General features: G+C 15.6%; 1 long non-coding RNA gene across 2 annotated transcripts in view; it reads left to right on the top strand.

Annotated features, from left to right (window-relative positions):
* The first annotated feature begins 5971 nt into the window (after positions 1-5971).
* The window catches only part of LOC122715572, a 99205-nt gene continuing 86631 nt past the window's right edge, over positions 5972-18545 (top strand). Inside the window, exons 1-4 of one of the 2 annotated variants that reach the window (XR_006346865.1) lie at positions 5972-6017; positions 12907-12995; positions 15505-15618; positions 15762-15835. This is a non-coding gene — a long non-coding RNA (uncharacterized LOC122715572). Of the gene's footprint in view, positions 6018-11183; positions 11221-12906; positions 12996-15504; positions 15619-15761; positions 15836-18545 lie in introns of those variants that run through there. The other variant, XR_006346866.1, reaches the window with a different exon arrangement.

Genomic DNA, 18545 nt, shown 5'->3' with positions numbered 1-18545 from the left:
TAAATAAAAAACATAAAAAGATAAATATCTGAAAATCAGAAGAAAAATATCAATAAAATCAATAAATATCAATAAATTTTATCCAAAATTAAATATGTAAATATTATCACAAATGACAACTCTCATTCAAAGTTAGCTTTAAAATATAGAATTGAATTTTATATATATAATTTTATATATTTTATATATTCAATTATCTTCAAGACAATAGCATTCAAATTAATGATAAATATCGAAAAATTATAAAATAAAAATATATATAATTATATATATAATATAATATATAATATATAATTATATAATAAATATGTGATTATTGTGTTTAATTAATATTTCATATAGTAAAATATTATAATATACTATATGCAATACTATATATTCTATATATCCTCCTATTCTATAATATCATAAAATATTAATGTGGAATAAATAATATATAATTAAAAAAATATATATCATATGTATATTAATTTTCGTAAAAATATACTAACACACTAAGAAGTTTTCAAGAAAATATATGGACATTATATTATGTATAGATTAGATTATATAGATTCTATAATTAATAAATAATAATTCTATAAATTTTTTAAAATTTAAAAAAGAATATAAAATAAAAAAAATATTCGGATTTTATATATATATATATATATATAATGTAATAATATATATATATATATATATGAATAAAAATATACAAAAATAATCACACGAAAATTATTTCTATAATCTGTAATTTAACAAAAAAAATATTTTTCATTCTGATCTATAACAATGTTTTATACATAAATGTAAGTATTTAATTAATAAAAACGGTATATTCCTTTTACTTATACATGTATACAACATTTTAAAATTTAGATTATATTTTAAAACCAGTTTTTTACAAAACTTGTTAAAAAATTATAATTTCTTATTTTTAAATTTTTAAATTTAAAGATTATTTCATTAATTCGTTTAGTTTAAAAAGTTTTGGTCTAATTAACATTATTTTAAAAACTGTTTTCATATTTAATTTATTAATAATTGAATTTAAAATTATTAGACATGATAAATAGAATAATTTGTTTACACTTGTAATTAACAGTCCCAGGATTTCAAATAATATGCTCCTGTTTATTTTAGTACGATTTTTTTATAAGTTTTTGTAAGTTTATTTGTCATTTTTTATTATTTAGGTGAAAATAAAAATGACTAAAAATAATTAAAAATATATGATCTGAGATTTTTAAACTAGATTGTTTTATAAATTTTTATTAATATATAATTTTGAATATAGATATTTATCTCAATATGATAAAAATTATAATTTGATCTTCTGTGAAAAATTGTATTTATTGCATTATTTGATCATAAGATATAGTTCTATAGATTTTTTTTTAATAACATTAGGTAAAAATATTCTTAGCGAGAAACAATTTATTTTCTCTATTTAAAAATATATAGACTTATATTCTTAAAAATAAAAAATTATTGCATATTATACTATACTGGTTAATTATTCACAATTTATATATTATTTACTTATATCAATACTTGCGGATACAAACATATCTTGTCCTGACGATTCAAATTGAACTCTCAAACCAAACTTTGATATAAAAACAAAAGGAAACTCTGGAATCAGAAGAAAACAATAAAGGTTATATATCAAAGTTGTTAAACTAATAGACAGTAAATTTTCAAATGTCGTATTGAAAATATTAACGATTTATATGTAATCAATACTAATATTTGTTATTGAATAATATAAATTTAACTATTATTTTGTTTTTTTTACAATCATTTTTACAATTTATTTTATTTGAATTAATTATATAAATTATATTTCTTTATTATTTATTTCCTTTCGATGAGATAATGAAAACTAAAAGATTAACCAATATTATCTTATATATAATTATAAAAAATAATTTATCTCTCAATATAAAAAATGAGACATTAACTATTTACTGAAAGCTACACTTTTTTGTAAAATTTATATTTATATTTATAGCCAAACTATAATAACAAATATGTTAAATGAAAATATAGATTTCTACTGAACAAAGTCAAAGAAAAAATTGAAAATATTACGTTTTTTTTTTTCTAAATACTAAAATACTAATCACTAAAATATGAACTTGTTAGTTATAGACAATTCTATCGAACAAAGTCAAAAAAAAAAAACAATTGAAAATATTATGTATTATGTGCGCTGAAATATGGAATTTAATATGAACATTAATTAATAATTTTTAATTTGTTCACTATTAAAAAATTTATAAAATAATAATATAAAAAAGGAAATTACAATTTATTTATTTTAATTTTATATTAAACAAGGATAAAAAAATTGCGTAATATATAAAATACGATATCGTAGTGAAAAGTAGTAATATTAATATTTAAAAAAAAGTTAATATATGGAAAAAAAATTTTGATCATGTATTGCATATACATATATCTATAAAGATTATTTTATTTAAAAATTCCTAGTAATTATTATTATTATAGATTATTATTATAGAATAAAAAAATTAAAGTAATAATAATTTATATAAATTATTATCTGACAATTATATGTGATATAAAATAGTACGTTAACTTTGATAACATATATTTCGAGATATTTTATATTAAAAACAAATTTAATAGCGTTTTGAAAATATTTCATTGCAGAAATATAATAATATATAATATAGTACATAATAATATAATATAAAAATATTTGTATCATGTTTAATAGAATTGACTTTATTATATTTATATTATTATATCATATTAAAGAATATTTCTATAATTAATAATCAATTAAATATTCTAATAATTTATTATAATATTTAAATAATAATGCCATATAAAAAAATAATTCGAAAATAAATTAAAATTATTACAGAAAAACGAAAAATAATTTTCAAATTATATAAGGAACAAAAATTATACAGGCATCGAAAAATGGGTGATAAATAAATAAATTAATGATAAAAAAATAAATTTCCTATTTAATTAAAAAAAAAATAATAATTATTTAATAAACAATCAATGTAAAAAAAAAAAATCAAAAATTAAACAATCGAGAAAATAAAGTGTAAAATGTGAAATAAAATATAAAATAACATTCTAAAAATAACATACTTTAATTAACTGCGATGTATATAACAATATTTAACATTATGTTTTTACATAAATGTAAACATTGAAATTGAAACATATAAAAGAATATTAAAGATTATTATAAAGATTATTTTTATTTTCATAATACCAAAGAGGAAATCATCATCAAAATTACGATGCAAATAAAACAATAAAATAAGAAAAAAGATTAAGAAATAAAGATATTATGATCTGAAAAAACATTATATTCTTTCAAAATAAACCAAAAAAAGAAAAATATTTTTTTAAATCAAACAAGAAATTAAATTTGAAAAATTCAAAACTAACTATCAAATTGGAGATGGATCGATTTCAGATACATAATAATTTCTAGAATAAATAACCGTATTGTTATTAATAAGATTATGTATACAATGATAAGATTGAATATATAAATATTTTATACGAAAATTTATAAGTAAATATTCTCTCAAAAGTAAACGGATATAATTCGTTCGAGAATTTATTAATTTATTTTAAAAAATTAGAAATAATAAATATTATTATAGTTAATAAAATATTTTTAACGCGATTATTATAGAAACTGAAAAATTTTGAAACATAATAAAATTAAAAATTAAAAATAATTAATTTAATTAATAATAATTAATTTAAAAATTGATAATGCAACGCGATAGTTGACATTTTTTTTATAAATTTTAGAATATATTGAGAATAAAAAAATCATTATTATATATTAAATATTAAAAAAATATTTAATAAAAATATAGAAATTAATTTAAATATATTATAAATAGTACTTAAACATAATATGAAAAAATTATTAATATATGTATATTTATTCAAAATTAAAAGAACATTAAATTTTGACCAAAAAACTATCGATTTTTGAATTATTGAAGATTCATATAAAAGAAAGAAAAAAAAAAAATTGTACAAAAATGTACTTTGATTTATTTTAAAGCATGAAGTTTTTAGTTTATTTCTAAATATTTCTTTTTCGAAAATCACTTTTTGTTGTAGAACACAGTGAAAAAATAAAACTGCATTTTTTTTAATAAATATAAATTTAAATGATTTTACAGAAAATTTTTAAAGGAATTTGTTTTAAAATAAATTTGCAAAAGAAAAGTCTCTTATAATAACAATTTAAAATTTAATGTATGACTTTTTTTCATTTTATTGAACTTAAAATAAAATATTCTTAAAATTCTAACATAACAACATTCATTTATATTTATAAAACAAAATTATTATATAAATAAACAAATATTATTTATATAAACAAAACAGTTGCTATATTCTTTATTATATACTTGTTTTCCAAAGCCCAAAAAGAAAATAAATAAATAGTTAACTTTATGTTTATAATAGGTATGAACAAACTAATTTGAAAAAAAAAACATACTTTCTTTATTTTTCCAAAATAGAATTAAATTATATCTAATGATCATTTATATAAAATATATATATATATAAGAAATAACTTCAATGTACTTATTCAATGTGAAATTTTAATCATAAATCTTCTATTATTCACTATTATATAGTGAAATAATACAAAATACATTACATTTATTTGAAACGATTTTAGTTATTTAAGAGACAAAGATTACAGATCTAACTTCTTTTAAAAATAGAAAAATATACAAGATTTTCTTCAACTTTGTTAAAAATAATAATATTCTAGTTTAATAATCATAAACAATGTTGAAATCAAATATTAAATTCAATTGATATAAAGACATTTAAATTATGTTATATGTATATATAAATATATACTTATATATATTTAAGAATATTATTCCATAATTAACCAAAAGTTTAAAATCTATCATATGATTTCATACAATAATTTAACCAATAAATATTAGCAAAAGTTAATAGAGAAAATAATAGAAGAAATATGATCCTATCTTCAAATAATATCTAATGTATATATATATATATTTAAGAAAAATAATATATAATATACAGAATTATATACGTGAATTATAGTTAATGAAATATTTAAATTTAAAAAAAATTAAAATTTTATTTTTATAAAATATTTTATTTTTATTTATTGATTTAAGAAATAAAATAGTTAAAATAAAAGTAAACTATTAAAATAACAAAATTAAACTATTAGATAAACTATTAAACTAAATTAAACTATTGATATATATAAAATATGTATATATATATAATGTGATTTATTAATATTTTAATATTCTTTATATTTCTCAAAAAAGAAAATAAATATCATGAAAAAACTTACCGTAAATAATAATAATAATAATATAACTTGATATCAGTAAACTAAATATTGATGGAAAATATTGTCGATGATTTCAATGTATTAATAAATGCAAATCTTAATGTAATTAAAATAAAATCAATAAATATAAAATATTTCTGAAATAATATCGATGAAATTACTCTTGATGATCTTGAGTAATCTACTTACAAGAAGAATCTGTAATATCTGTGAATCTTCGAAATTCTGTAATAAAGAAAATTATTGATGTATTTAAATTATATGATCGCAAAGCTGGTAATTTGATATTCGCAACATAAATGAATTTGATTGGTTAATTTTGAAAAATTCAATACATTCATAAAAACAAGCATGGATATTGGTTATATCTCAGGTAAGGTTATATAAGATTGAGTGATGGTGAATAATGGAAGGGAGTATTCCCCTTCTCTAGACTGTCCCTGCTCAAGCATTACTAGTTCTATACGTGATAGAAGCACGTGATACGGAATTCTCTTATGAGTACTCTCTTGTTTGATTTTTATTTAACTTAAGTTTTTGTAATAAATAGTAGATAAAATAATATTTCATTAAAGTAATTGCAATAAATGTATATACCAAAATCGAAATAATTACAAAAAATCAATGAAACAATATAAATTAATTAATCATAGAATAAAAGGTAAGTCAAGAAACTCTAATTATATTTATCATTATAATGTAATATTAATTTATATTATAAAAAATAATTTTTAAATATATATATTATTATAAATTAAAATATATTTTAAAATTATATTATAAAATAATTTTATTATAAAAAATATTAAAAAAATATGCATATATGTACATGTATATTATTGAAAAAAATAATTTATTAAATTAAGTGAATTAATAATTTATTGAAATATTTTATATATATTTTTTTAATATTGACAAAATAATATCATCTCTTATTTGTATAATGTTTTATTTTTAATAAATAATCTTATTTTTATGATGAATTAGGTTTCTTTTATAATTTTCCTTTGTTATTAATCTCTTCTATGTTATTGATCCTTTTGAGAATAATATAATTGTTTGTAATTTTTTTATAAATAAATTTTATATTATAAATTATATTTAAATATGAAAAATAAATTATTTTTAGTAATTCAATTTTTATTTTTAAATATAAATTATTTTACATAAATTATTTTACATTAAATAAGTTATTTTTTAATAAAAATTAAATTATTAATATTAATTAATTTTAAGATTAAAATTAACTTATATAATAATATATATAATAATATAATAAAATTCATTACAATATGTAATGAAATTTTACATATTTGAAAATTAAATATAAAATTTTATAGATATAAAATTAAGTGTAAAATTATATTATTTAAAAAAAAAATTTTTAGTTTTATAACAACTTTGTTTTGTAAATTTTTGTATAAATTGTAAATTGTAAATTATAAATTGTAAATTAAATAATATTGTAAATTGATTGTATAAAAAAATATTTTACAATTTTAATTACAAATTAACATATTAATTTATATTAATTTTATCAAAATGGTCAATCAAAATGGATTTTTTAATTTTAGAATTCAATTAATTAAATTTTATATTATTACAATACTAATTTAATTGATATTTTAAGATAATTAAAATATCTTTTAGAAAAAAATATCTTTAGAAAATATATATGAATTTATTATTAACATTTTAATACTTTTAAAAATTTTAATTCAATACACAATATATATAATAAATAAATTATTATTCATATTAGAATATTTTCATTTTTAAATAATTATATATATTTTAATAGTATGTATATATAATGTGTTATTCCGCATTAAATCTTTTCCAATAAAAATAATGGAATAAAAATCCAATTTTATATAATTCATTTTTTCAGTTTTTTAAATTGTTGTAAAAATATTGAAATAAATAAAATATTTAAATACTTTGTTTTATTCATAATTTATAATAAATATAAATAAAAAATATATAAAATATATATTTAATAAAATAAAATTATATTGAATAAAATATAATTTTCTTATTTTCTATCCAAATTATTATATTATTATTGTACTTTAATTACTATTATTTTTATTTCATATTTTGACACATAAAATGACACAAAAAAAATAAAATAATAAGATATATATATATCATTCGTAACATAAATTAATATTAGAATTTGTTCTTTCATAATTGTAAATTTTAATCTTATTGTTTTTAATATTTGGTTTTTAATACTTTTTAGTTTTATCATATTAATCCATAAATATTTTTTAAATAAAAAATTTATAATTATTAATTTTTTTTACTATCTCTTTATTTTTCATGTTTTTAACAAAATCTTTGTTTCTAGCAATAATTGTAATTCATAACAGATTTTATAGAATATTGAATATAATAAGTTTAATGTTTCTTATTTGAAAATATAATCAAATACAAATAATATCAAAACAAGTTATATTTATTATAATATTACAGATAAAAATTAGAAATTCTACATAAATTTTCTAAAAAAATTATTAAATTAAATTCAAAATTGTGATTATTATTTAATTTTTTGTTTAGAATTTAGAATTTTCATAGAATATTAATTTATCATTAACAATAATTCTATTTTATATATTTTATATTCTATATATATAAATTAATTATTTTAAGTATAACAAATAATATAATATACTAACTTGAATAATATAAGATTTAAAATAAAGACTAACCTTATAGTTGAAAATATATGTATATATTTTTTAATTGCTCAAGGATTTGACTATATATTTATTATAATACAGTATATAAGATTATTAATGGATAACAGATATTACCCTATTTTTACAAGAAATTAAAATAAAAAAGAAAATTTTATTAAAGAAATTCAATAAAAAAAAATCAATAAGAAAAAACCATTTAATTTTTATAATATATTTATGATTAGAAGAATATTATATTGTAATATTTTCAGCTAATTATATTGAAACATATGTAAATTACAGAAAGATATTCAAATAAAAATTATAGAATATTAAGGAAAATAAATCATATTATTTATTATATATATATATATATATATATATATATAATTACATATAATTTGGTCTTGAAAAGATATATCAAGCAACTTCTAATTTTTTAATTGAAATTATTTTTTTATTGAATATTATTATATTTAATATGGAAACTTTGATAATTATATTTGATAATTTTAAATGATTAATATCGCGGATAGTTACAAATAATCGATTTTTATGATTTTTGTAACCGTCATCTCTTATTTCAGATATTTTTAAAATATTGTCGTTATTATCACATTGAATTCTATTCATATATATACATATATGTATACATATAGTATATTTATGCCAATCGCAAGTATAGTCACTGCTTTGTTCTTCGCTTCGTGATTTGTTTACATCCAGCAACCATTAATTTCTTTGTCTTTCTGCGTTATATTTCGCTAATTTAAGTATTTATATACTTTCTATTAAAATTTATATTTATACTTATATTTATAAGAAAATTTTACTTCAATGATCATTATAATAGTTATTTATAATATTTTCATTATAATAATATATAATTCATTATAATTCATCATAATATTTTCAATATAATATTATCATTATAATAGTTGCTTTAAAATAGTTATAATCATATAGAATAATAAGCATATATATATAAAAAAAGACATTGATGATTCTTAAATATATTATAAAGAATAAAATTAAAGAATTTTTTTTATATATATTATTTATTATATAATTATATAATAATAATAAATATTTATTTATTATTTATTATATAATTTCTGCTTAACCTTAGTTTTCTAGATATTTGTAAAAAATTGTTGTTATTATTATATTGAATTTTACTTACGTATCCATAATACGTGTGTCAGCACGTGACTTATTTATCCACTTATAATGTATTAATATATTCATTAATGTTATTATACATAAATATATTATACATAATGTATAATACTACTGACTGAGATTCATTTCGAAAGTTAATTCTAGAAGTCGATAAATATAAAAATTGCTATAAATATAAAAATTAATAAGAATATCAATTGAAGTTTATTTATTAAATTATAAACAATCTGATTTTATATTAAATAAAATGAAGTGGAGACTTATAAGAGTAATATAATGAAAATAAAATTTCTTTTGTCTTATTTTATTTATAGTTTTGGTAAAAAATAATCAATAATCTATATATAGATCATTAAAATTTAGATATCAATAAATTTATAAATTTTTATATTTTTCGTTGCCTATCGATTCTTTCTTCATTAGTCCATTTCAATAGTAATTGACATAAATCTACAAAACATTGTTTAAATTATCATTATACGCGCAGATAAAAAAAAGTTGTAAAAAGAGATGTTTATTATTTTTTTCGCGATTTCAATTATAATTTTTTAAATGTCTAATAAAAAATCTTTCTACTTTTCAAAAAAACTCAAATTGTTTGATCAAATTGTTGTGGATAAATTTTCAAAAATAATTTCTAATAATAAATAAGTTCAAGAATAAATTATAATAAAATATAAAATATTTAATGTTCTATTACTTCATTATAAAAAATATTTCCATTTGAAATTTTATATAAAACATGAAAAAATAAAATTTGAGAATTGATGTTATACATTCAAAGAAATTTTCCATCAAAAAATAAATCCTCATATACATTACATATATGTATATTACTTATAAATATTTTAACTAAAATTAAATTTTTGAAAATAAATGTCATATTATAAGATAGTATAAAATAAAATAAAATAAATATTTTTTACTAATTGTATATAAACTATAAAATTTTCATGTATATAATTATATAAATTATAAAATTTATTATGTCATCGATCATTAATATTTTTTCTCAATCATTAACTTGTAATTAAAATAAAATCGACAAAATAATTTCACGAATTATTTTTAATGTATATTAATTATTATTTTAAATATATTAATATTTACGTAATATAGATATTTATGTAATAGATATAATTATGCAAATTTTTAATAAAGTTAGAAAATTTGAATAAATTCTCTCGAATGTTCTCGAGCGTCTTAAAAACTAGAATTCCGAAGAAAAGGTAGTTTTAATGATTATATAAAAAATGTTTACATAAAGCTGTAGTAGTAACAAAAAACAAATGCTCTATGCCGACTCGCTTATAGAATTGTGTATTTCTTTTGTATACATTTTGAGTAAAATAATTATTTAAATTTTTATTTATTAAGTAAGTTGATTTAAATTAAATATAAAATTTAAATATTGTTCTCATTTATCAACTGTTAATTATTTTATAATATATATTAATTATTTATTGTAGTTTTATTTCTTTTAAATACATATATATATATATAATAAATGAAACTATTGCTGCGCTATCTTATTGTCCCTAAGGCAGTTGCTTAGCGACAAGTATCTTTTGTTTATAATGACTGACGACTTCGGGCGTAAATCGATCGCGTCAGTATTTCTTCAGTTACAATCGCGTGATGTTAAGTGTTATTTTTTTTCTATAAAATTATAAATTAAAGTATTAAGAAAATATTATTTATTATATTATATTATATTATATCATATTATATTATATTATAAATTATAATATATATATATTTATATATATACTATATATTTATATATATTATATATATACTATATATATGTACAAAATTTACTATTACACTAAAAGTAATTTTAAATAAAAGTTTTAAATAAGTTTTTAATAAGTTTTAAATAAAAAATAGTATGATATTTACCATTTAAATTATATAAATTTGTTTAAATATTTTTTAGCATGACCACTAATAATATTAATGAATATATGATAAAATTTTTGTGAACTTCTACTGGTACGTATTAATATATACTAATATTGTCTATTTATTATTTATTATTTTATACGTATGATTAAAAATAATTTTAATAAAATATTATAATTTGAACTTGATAAAAAGTTTATGGAATTCTAATTGGAATATTAATGTGTAATATATATTTCATATTCAAATATTGTTTAATATTTCATATTCAAAAATTGTATTTCGTTTTGAAATTAATTTCATTGAATATTGATATATTAATTTTGAACAATATTTAAATTTGATAAATTTCATAATCAAATATAATAATTGGCAATGATGTCCCCAAAGTGAATAATAAATGCTATATTATATTTTTTAAGAATTCATTCTCGAGAATCCATTAATCGACTTTATAAATTCATGGAACATATTAAAATCTTTATTTTTATGCAATTCTATTAATTTTACTTTTTTCTTCTGTTATTTCGCAAAATAAATTTTTAAAAACGGATAAAATTCAAATTACATCAATTTTAAACAAATTCAATAAAAATACGATAGATATTTTTAGTTTTCATATAATAATTCTTCATAATTCATAATTCTTCAAATTTTTCATCAAAATCATTCAAAAGATTTTTTAATTTTCTCATAATTATCCATAGCTTCAAAAAGAATACTAAATTTTTTAACACTTGCATAAATTTTTTTGAATCAATTTTTTATGAATTTATTTTTTATTCATTAATTTCAATATTATTAATAATATTGAATTATGTATGCGTTATTATAATTTTATATATATATTTCAATCAATTATTTAGAATATAAAAAATAAATATGTATTTTTTAAATTATTCAAATTTTAACATGGAAATTTTTAGATCTAAAAAGACTTATCGATAGCTATTTGCTGTTACCTTTTTTTATCAATTATCATGAGTATATTAAGCGATGATTGATAATGTTCACATATAACAAATGATTATATATATATTTGTTGTATATATATTTGTTTCTTATAATTTTCTTATAATTTCTTTAATTTATTGATTGTTTTCTGATATATTTAAACACTTATTAATAATATAAACATTTATTATAACATTTATATATTTAGTATTATAAAATTTTATTTATTTAATACACATAATATTTGTATAATAAATGATAAATTAAATGATAATGAAATTTAATATTGAAAATCATGTGAATAATTAATAAATTTAAGTTAAAAAAAAATAAAATGGGAATCACAGTTAAATAATATGCTGGATGTTTTCTTTTTTTTTTGTGTTTTTTTAATTGTAAAACACAATTATTTAAAAAATTATTATTTGTTAATAATGAATTATATATTTTATTTTTATTTTAGATGAATTTATTATTATTATTTTTAATATGTATTATTATTTTTATTCTGTTCTTTCTAATAAGAATTATATTTATTATATTATTTATTATATTTATTTAAAAAATTATATTTATTATAATTTAAAATTTATATATAAGAATTATTATGTAACAAAATGTATAATCGTTTTATTTCGATGATTTTATTAAATTATTATTATATTATATTACATTATTATTATTATTATTATTATTATTATTATTATTATTATTATTATTATTATTATTATTATTATATTATATTATATTAATATTATTATATTGTATTATACATTTTAATTGATACAATAAAAATATTTTTTGTTACTTGTTTTTTTATAGAGTGACATCTCTATGAATATGGCTACTGGAAATATATCTGATATTCCAGATAAATATTGGCATCCATCATTTGTAGCATTTAAGATGATGTAAGTACGTAATAATTATTATTTTTATTTTTCCTTATTCTATATATTTTAATATAAAATTGTAACATTATATATTTATAGTAGTTGAAGAATTAAAAGTTAAAAATTGGTTTTCTTTAATTTTTCTTTTATCGTTGAAATATTAATTTTTTTATCAGAAATTATATTTTATATTCTATTTTATATTCTATCAATTTATTAAAATAATTAATATTATTTTAATATTAATTTTATATATTTAATATAAAAAAATTAAATGTAATTTTAAATAATTAGAAGAAATTAAATATAATTTATCAATTCTTTTTGAAATTGAATTACAATATTTATTAAATTAAATTATTTATTTATAAAATGTGTTTTTTATCAAGATGATAAATTAATTTCAATTAATAATAACTAATAATAATCAGAATAATTAGATTACAAAAAATATATATAATATAAATAAAAAATAATATATAAATATAAATAATGAAATTAGAATAAATATAATACATTAAACTAATAATTAAAAATGAATACGATATGTTTTTCATAAGTTCTATTATTTTAATTAATTTTAAAATCATAAATCTCAGGATTCATTTGATATTGCTTTATTTTGAAATTGCAACTAAAAAATAACATGATTATATTTTTTAAAAAATTTTTTGACCTTTAATTTGACCTAAATTTTCACGAAAAAATTTGCTAAATAAGAATTTGTTATAAAATAAAAATAATTTTTAATATTAAAAATTTTTGTAGATTAATGTTAGAAAAAATTGTTAATTCTTCTAAATCTAAAAAAAACAATAAATAGTTTTCAAAATAAAAATTAACATGTGCAAGATATTATTATAAAATAAAAATCGATAAAAATTGCAAAATTCAAAATTTTGTATTTATTACATTTAAACAAATGTATAGAATTTGGATCTCTTTAATTTCATTAATTTATGTTATACATATCTAAAAGACGTGATATAAATAAATAAAATGATGTTGAAATCAGAAATGAATTTCGTATAAAATGATCTAAATAGAATCACGCATGATTTATCATGGAGATATTTTTTTTATTTATCATCATTTTATATATTTTCATTTTCATTTTGCATTTTCATCATGTATTTTCTTCCCGTCAGCGTGAATAACATCAAAGCAAAAATTCGAGTTTCTATAGTTAATAATTAGCAATAGTCCTAAACTGCTGTCACTTATGAAAGAATTTATTATTTCTCGTGATATAAAATAATTTAAATAACATATTAAAAAGTTTACAAGTGTTAAATTTTTTACTGATGAAATTATAATTAATGTTTCCTTAAAAGTTTAACCACTATAACATTTTCTATTTTCTCATAAATATTTTTATATTAATAATATTTTCTATTTTACAGCATGGATAAAATAGTGATTGAATTATGTTGGAAGTATGTACCAATTATATCAGGAAGAAATTTTTTCTGAACAATGTGGGAATAATATTTTATAAAATTCTTTTAAATTTTATGATATAAGATATCTAATTTTGTTATTATATATTATATTTACACTATGTCATATTTCAGTTTTATACAAATAGACATTGTAGTATTCAAAAAAAGATTAAAGATTATGAATTTAACATAATATAGTAACACATTTTCTTTGAAATTATAAAAATTATTTGATGATTATAAAAGACAGATAAAGTTTCATTATTAAAAATATATTGGCAAATTAAATATATATCGTCTTATATATGTATACAATACGTTCAATTTGTTGAATTTCAAATCGATAATATAAACTATTTTAAAATATTAAATAGAATATAATAGAATATAAAAATTAGCATGAAACAATAACATAATTTCAATATAATATTAATATTAGCATGTATAAAAATAAATAATTTAAATAAGGAAGGACATAAAATAATTTCGAAAATAACTATTTAAAACTTTTATATTAAAATAATTAAATCAGTTATGGAGAACTTTTTATTCTTAATAATTTTTATAAATTGAAATTTCCAATAATATCAATTTCGGTTACTGTTCTCTTCTGATTTCTATTTCTGTTTTGATATTGATTCTGAAATTTTGTCCTAATTATAGATTTAATATATATACATATTTTTTATAAAATCATAGAAAAAAAAACATTTAAGATAAGATATTCTTTTTTTTTTTATTATATAAATATTTTTTATTAATGTTCTATTATATTATTTCCTATTATAATATAAATTAAATAGAAAGTATTTATTTCCTTTTATAAAATAAAATTTATTTATTTATATATAAATAAAATTTATTTATTAATTTAATGCCAGTAATAATAAATGGAGATCACTTCATTTCAAAGCATTTACAATTTTAGATCAAATAATCCTTTTAAAATTCCTCTTGACTTTATTATTAATTTAAATGATATTGCTATTTTTCCAATTCTATAGTATTGATCTATGTTGCATTATTGTAAATTTATGTTACAACAATTCTCATATAATATTAGTAATTAAAATATTTTGTTTTAGATCGATTTGGTAATAGTACAATATTTTTGAGTGAACTATATATATACATATATATGTTGAATATTATACTGTCGACCATGAGATTTATTTAAAATTATTCTTGTTTTTCGAATGGTATGTGAATAAAGATTAAATTAAGATTAAATTATTAATGATTAAATTAAGATTAAATTATTAATGCTTATTTAAGATTAAGAATATTGAGTTCTACATTTAATACTTTGTTGATTGATAACGAATTAATTTGATTTTTTTAGATAATGATTCTATTGAAATTGCAAAAAATAATATATTTATTTCTGGAGAATTCATAATGATCTGAAACATATTGGTAAGTTTAATATTTTTATATTTTTTCTAATATTATCTAATATACATTTATACATACATAATTATATTGTAGTTTTATCTATTATAATATGTATTATATTATATATTATCTATTATATTATTATATTTACTATATTATATGTATAAAAGATGTTGAAATATGTATTCTGTATTTAGAAAATTTTTGAAAGATTGATTTTAAATATCGAAACAAAATTATAGAAATATTGAATAAGAATTTTTCAAGTTACACGATTTCATTTTATATAATGAATATTTGTATATAGGAAATGATTCAATTATTATATCATTATATGTTAAATTTTGATTGAATGAACAAAAAATTCATTAATATATATAACATATTATATTCGTGGAATAACAATTTTTTGAAGAGTCGATTCTAAATTAAAACAAAGATATAAATTGATATATCAAAATCAATATAATTATTAAATTATAAGTATATAAGTTAAATTTACAATAGTTTAGTTCACATTAGATAAAGCGAGACAAAAATAGAATGAGACCAATCATGTAACGAATTCTCATTTTATTTCACTCTATTTCATTTAACATAAGCTTATATAGCTTATAACTTACATACAAATCTTTAAAAATATTTTTATATATTATTTTTAAATTTATAAAAAAAATATATAATTTTTGAATTAAAAAGATAGATTTTAGATGCTAAAATAATTAAAAATATCCATACATACAAAAATAAGATACAGAAGAAGATTTTCATATAAAATTAATGTAATTTTAGTTTACAATATATTATGTAATTTGTTATTTAAAAAAAATATATATTCAGAATTTGTTTCAGACATTGTACATAATTATATATTTTATATATTTAAGTCCATAAATGAATAATGATTGTATAATCTGCCTATTTGATAAAATTTAGAAATAAATCGAAATTCTAAAATTTCGAATTAAAAATTATTAATGTTTTACTTACTATTGTTTTTGTATTTGTGAGAATAATTGTTTTAATTATTATGACATATACAAAAAAATCACTAATAATAATTTAATCAATTTGAATTCTATAGATCAGTGAATTTAAAACAAAATCAGCTAATTTTGTTTTTATTTCACTTGCATTTAATGTTTTTTATTGGATGTAAGATTAATAAGCTAAGAAGAATTATAATCAATATTCACATTTTCATCATATTAAATTAATTCTTGATGATTTGTTAATATAATGATCATTGTTTAATAATGATCATTGATTTGTTAATAATAAACTTATAATAACATTTCTATAAGTGATAATAGTTCTGCTAATTACAAAAACGAGATTCTTTATCATTAAAACGATCAAATTTTTCGATTTCATTTAGTTTCGGTAATTCGATATTTTGTTTTCAAATTTCGCTGACATTTTTATATCAATGAATATCGAATTACATTGATTCTAAGATGATTATGGAATCATTTTATTAAAATACTATTTTAAATTAGAGCACAAATTAAATTTTTCTTTTCTTTTCTGCAATTTTTTTTAATAAGAAAGATTTAAGAAATCTCTAATTATTCTTAATTTAAGCACGTAAATAAGCAGTGTTTCAACTTATATAACAAGTTTGCTATTACTATCATCATCTTATTACTATCATTTATCATATCAATCTTTGTTATTACTATTATCCTTTATTTTTTTAAATTCATGAATGTAGACAAAATTTTTCTTTATTCGATAAATAGTTATTAACTATACATGATACTTATATAAATTATTAAAATTAATAATATTTAAAAATCTTAAAAAAACTGCAACTGCGTGAATAAAGCTGAATTTTTAAAGGACGTACTGTAACTCGCGTTGTTTATTTATTTACTTACTAAAAATATTTCTCTTACTTACTTTCTAAATCACATTTGTTTTAAACTGAACTTCCATATATCAGGAATTTCTTGTAGAAAATATGAAATTCTTAATTTTGATATATTAAATATTAAATATTAACCACAAATTTTTATTAATTTTTCGTTTTTAAGAACAAAAATTAATGATACATAATATTAATGATACATAATATTATATCATTAAATTAATGATACATGTATTAATCAAGATGTATTTTTAAAGTTTCTAATTTAAATCTATTAGTTTAATATTTTTCAATTTCGCTAATCAACTAATTTATAACAGATATTTAGGAAATAATAATAATAATACTTGTCATTGAAAATTGAGCATAAATATAGGATATTAATATATTCGTGAAAGATCGATTCTAAAGAATAAAAGAAAAAATTGATGTACGAAAATATTTAATATCCAATATTTAAGTTATAAAGCAATTGAAGTTTACATTAGATAAAGTGAGAAATAGAATATTATCACTTTGATTTCAATGTTTTCGTTGTTTTTATTTCGCTTTATTTAAATTTTTATATAAATTTAAATTTTTTTATATTTTTTTTATAATTTAATACATAAATGTCTAAACTGATATTTTTGTATTTTGTATTTTTTTTGACATTGTAAAAATTCTCTATAAATGTATCATGTTTATTAATATCCTGTGTATTTTAGAGTATTCATATCTATTATACCTAGTAAAGCCAGATTATCAACAATTCATTTCTTTTTGTATGCAACCAATTTTTAGTAGACGTGTCTTTTTGATCATTTTTAATAAGTGATTTTAGTATTGATATTATCTAATCTTCGAATTTTTCATTTGAAT

Source organism: Apis laboriosa, unplaced genomic scaffold, assembly GCF_014066325.1.
Source record: "Apis laboriosa isolate Shangri-la unplaced genomic scaffold, ASM1406632v1 scaffold38_cov145, whole genome shotgun sequence".
NCBI lineage: Eukaryota > Metazoa > Arthropoda > Insecta > Hymenoptera > Apidae > Apis > Apis laboriosa.
The sequence above is the reverse complement of the archived record's forward strand: the minus strand, read 5'-3'. Positions and strand labels throughout refer to the sequence as shown.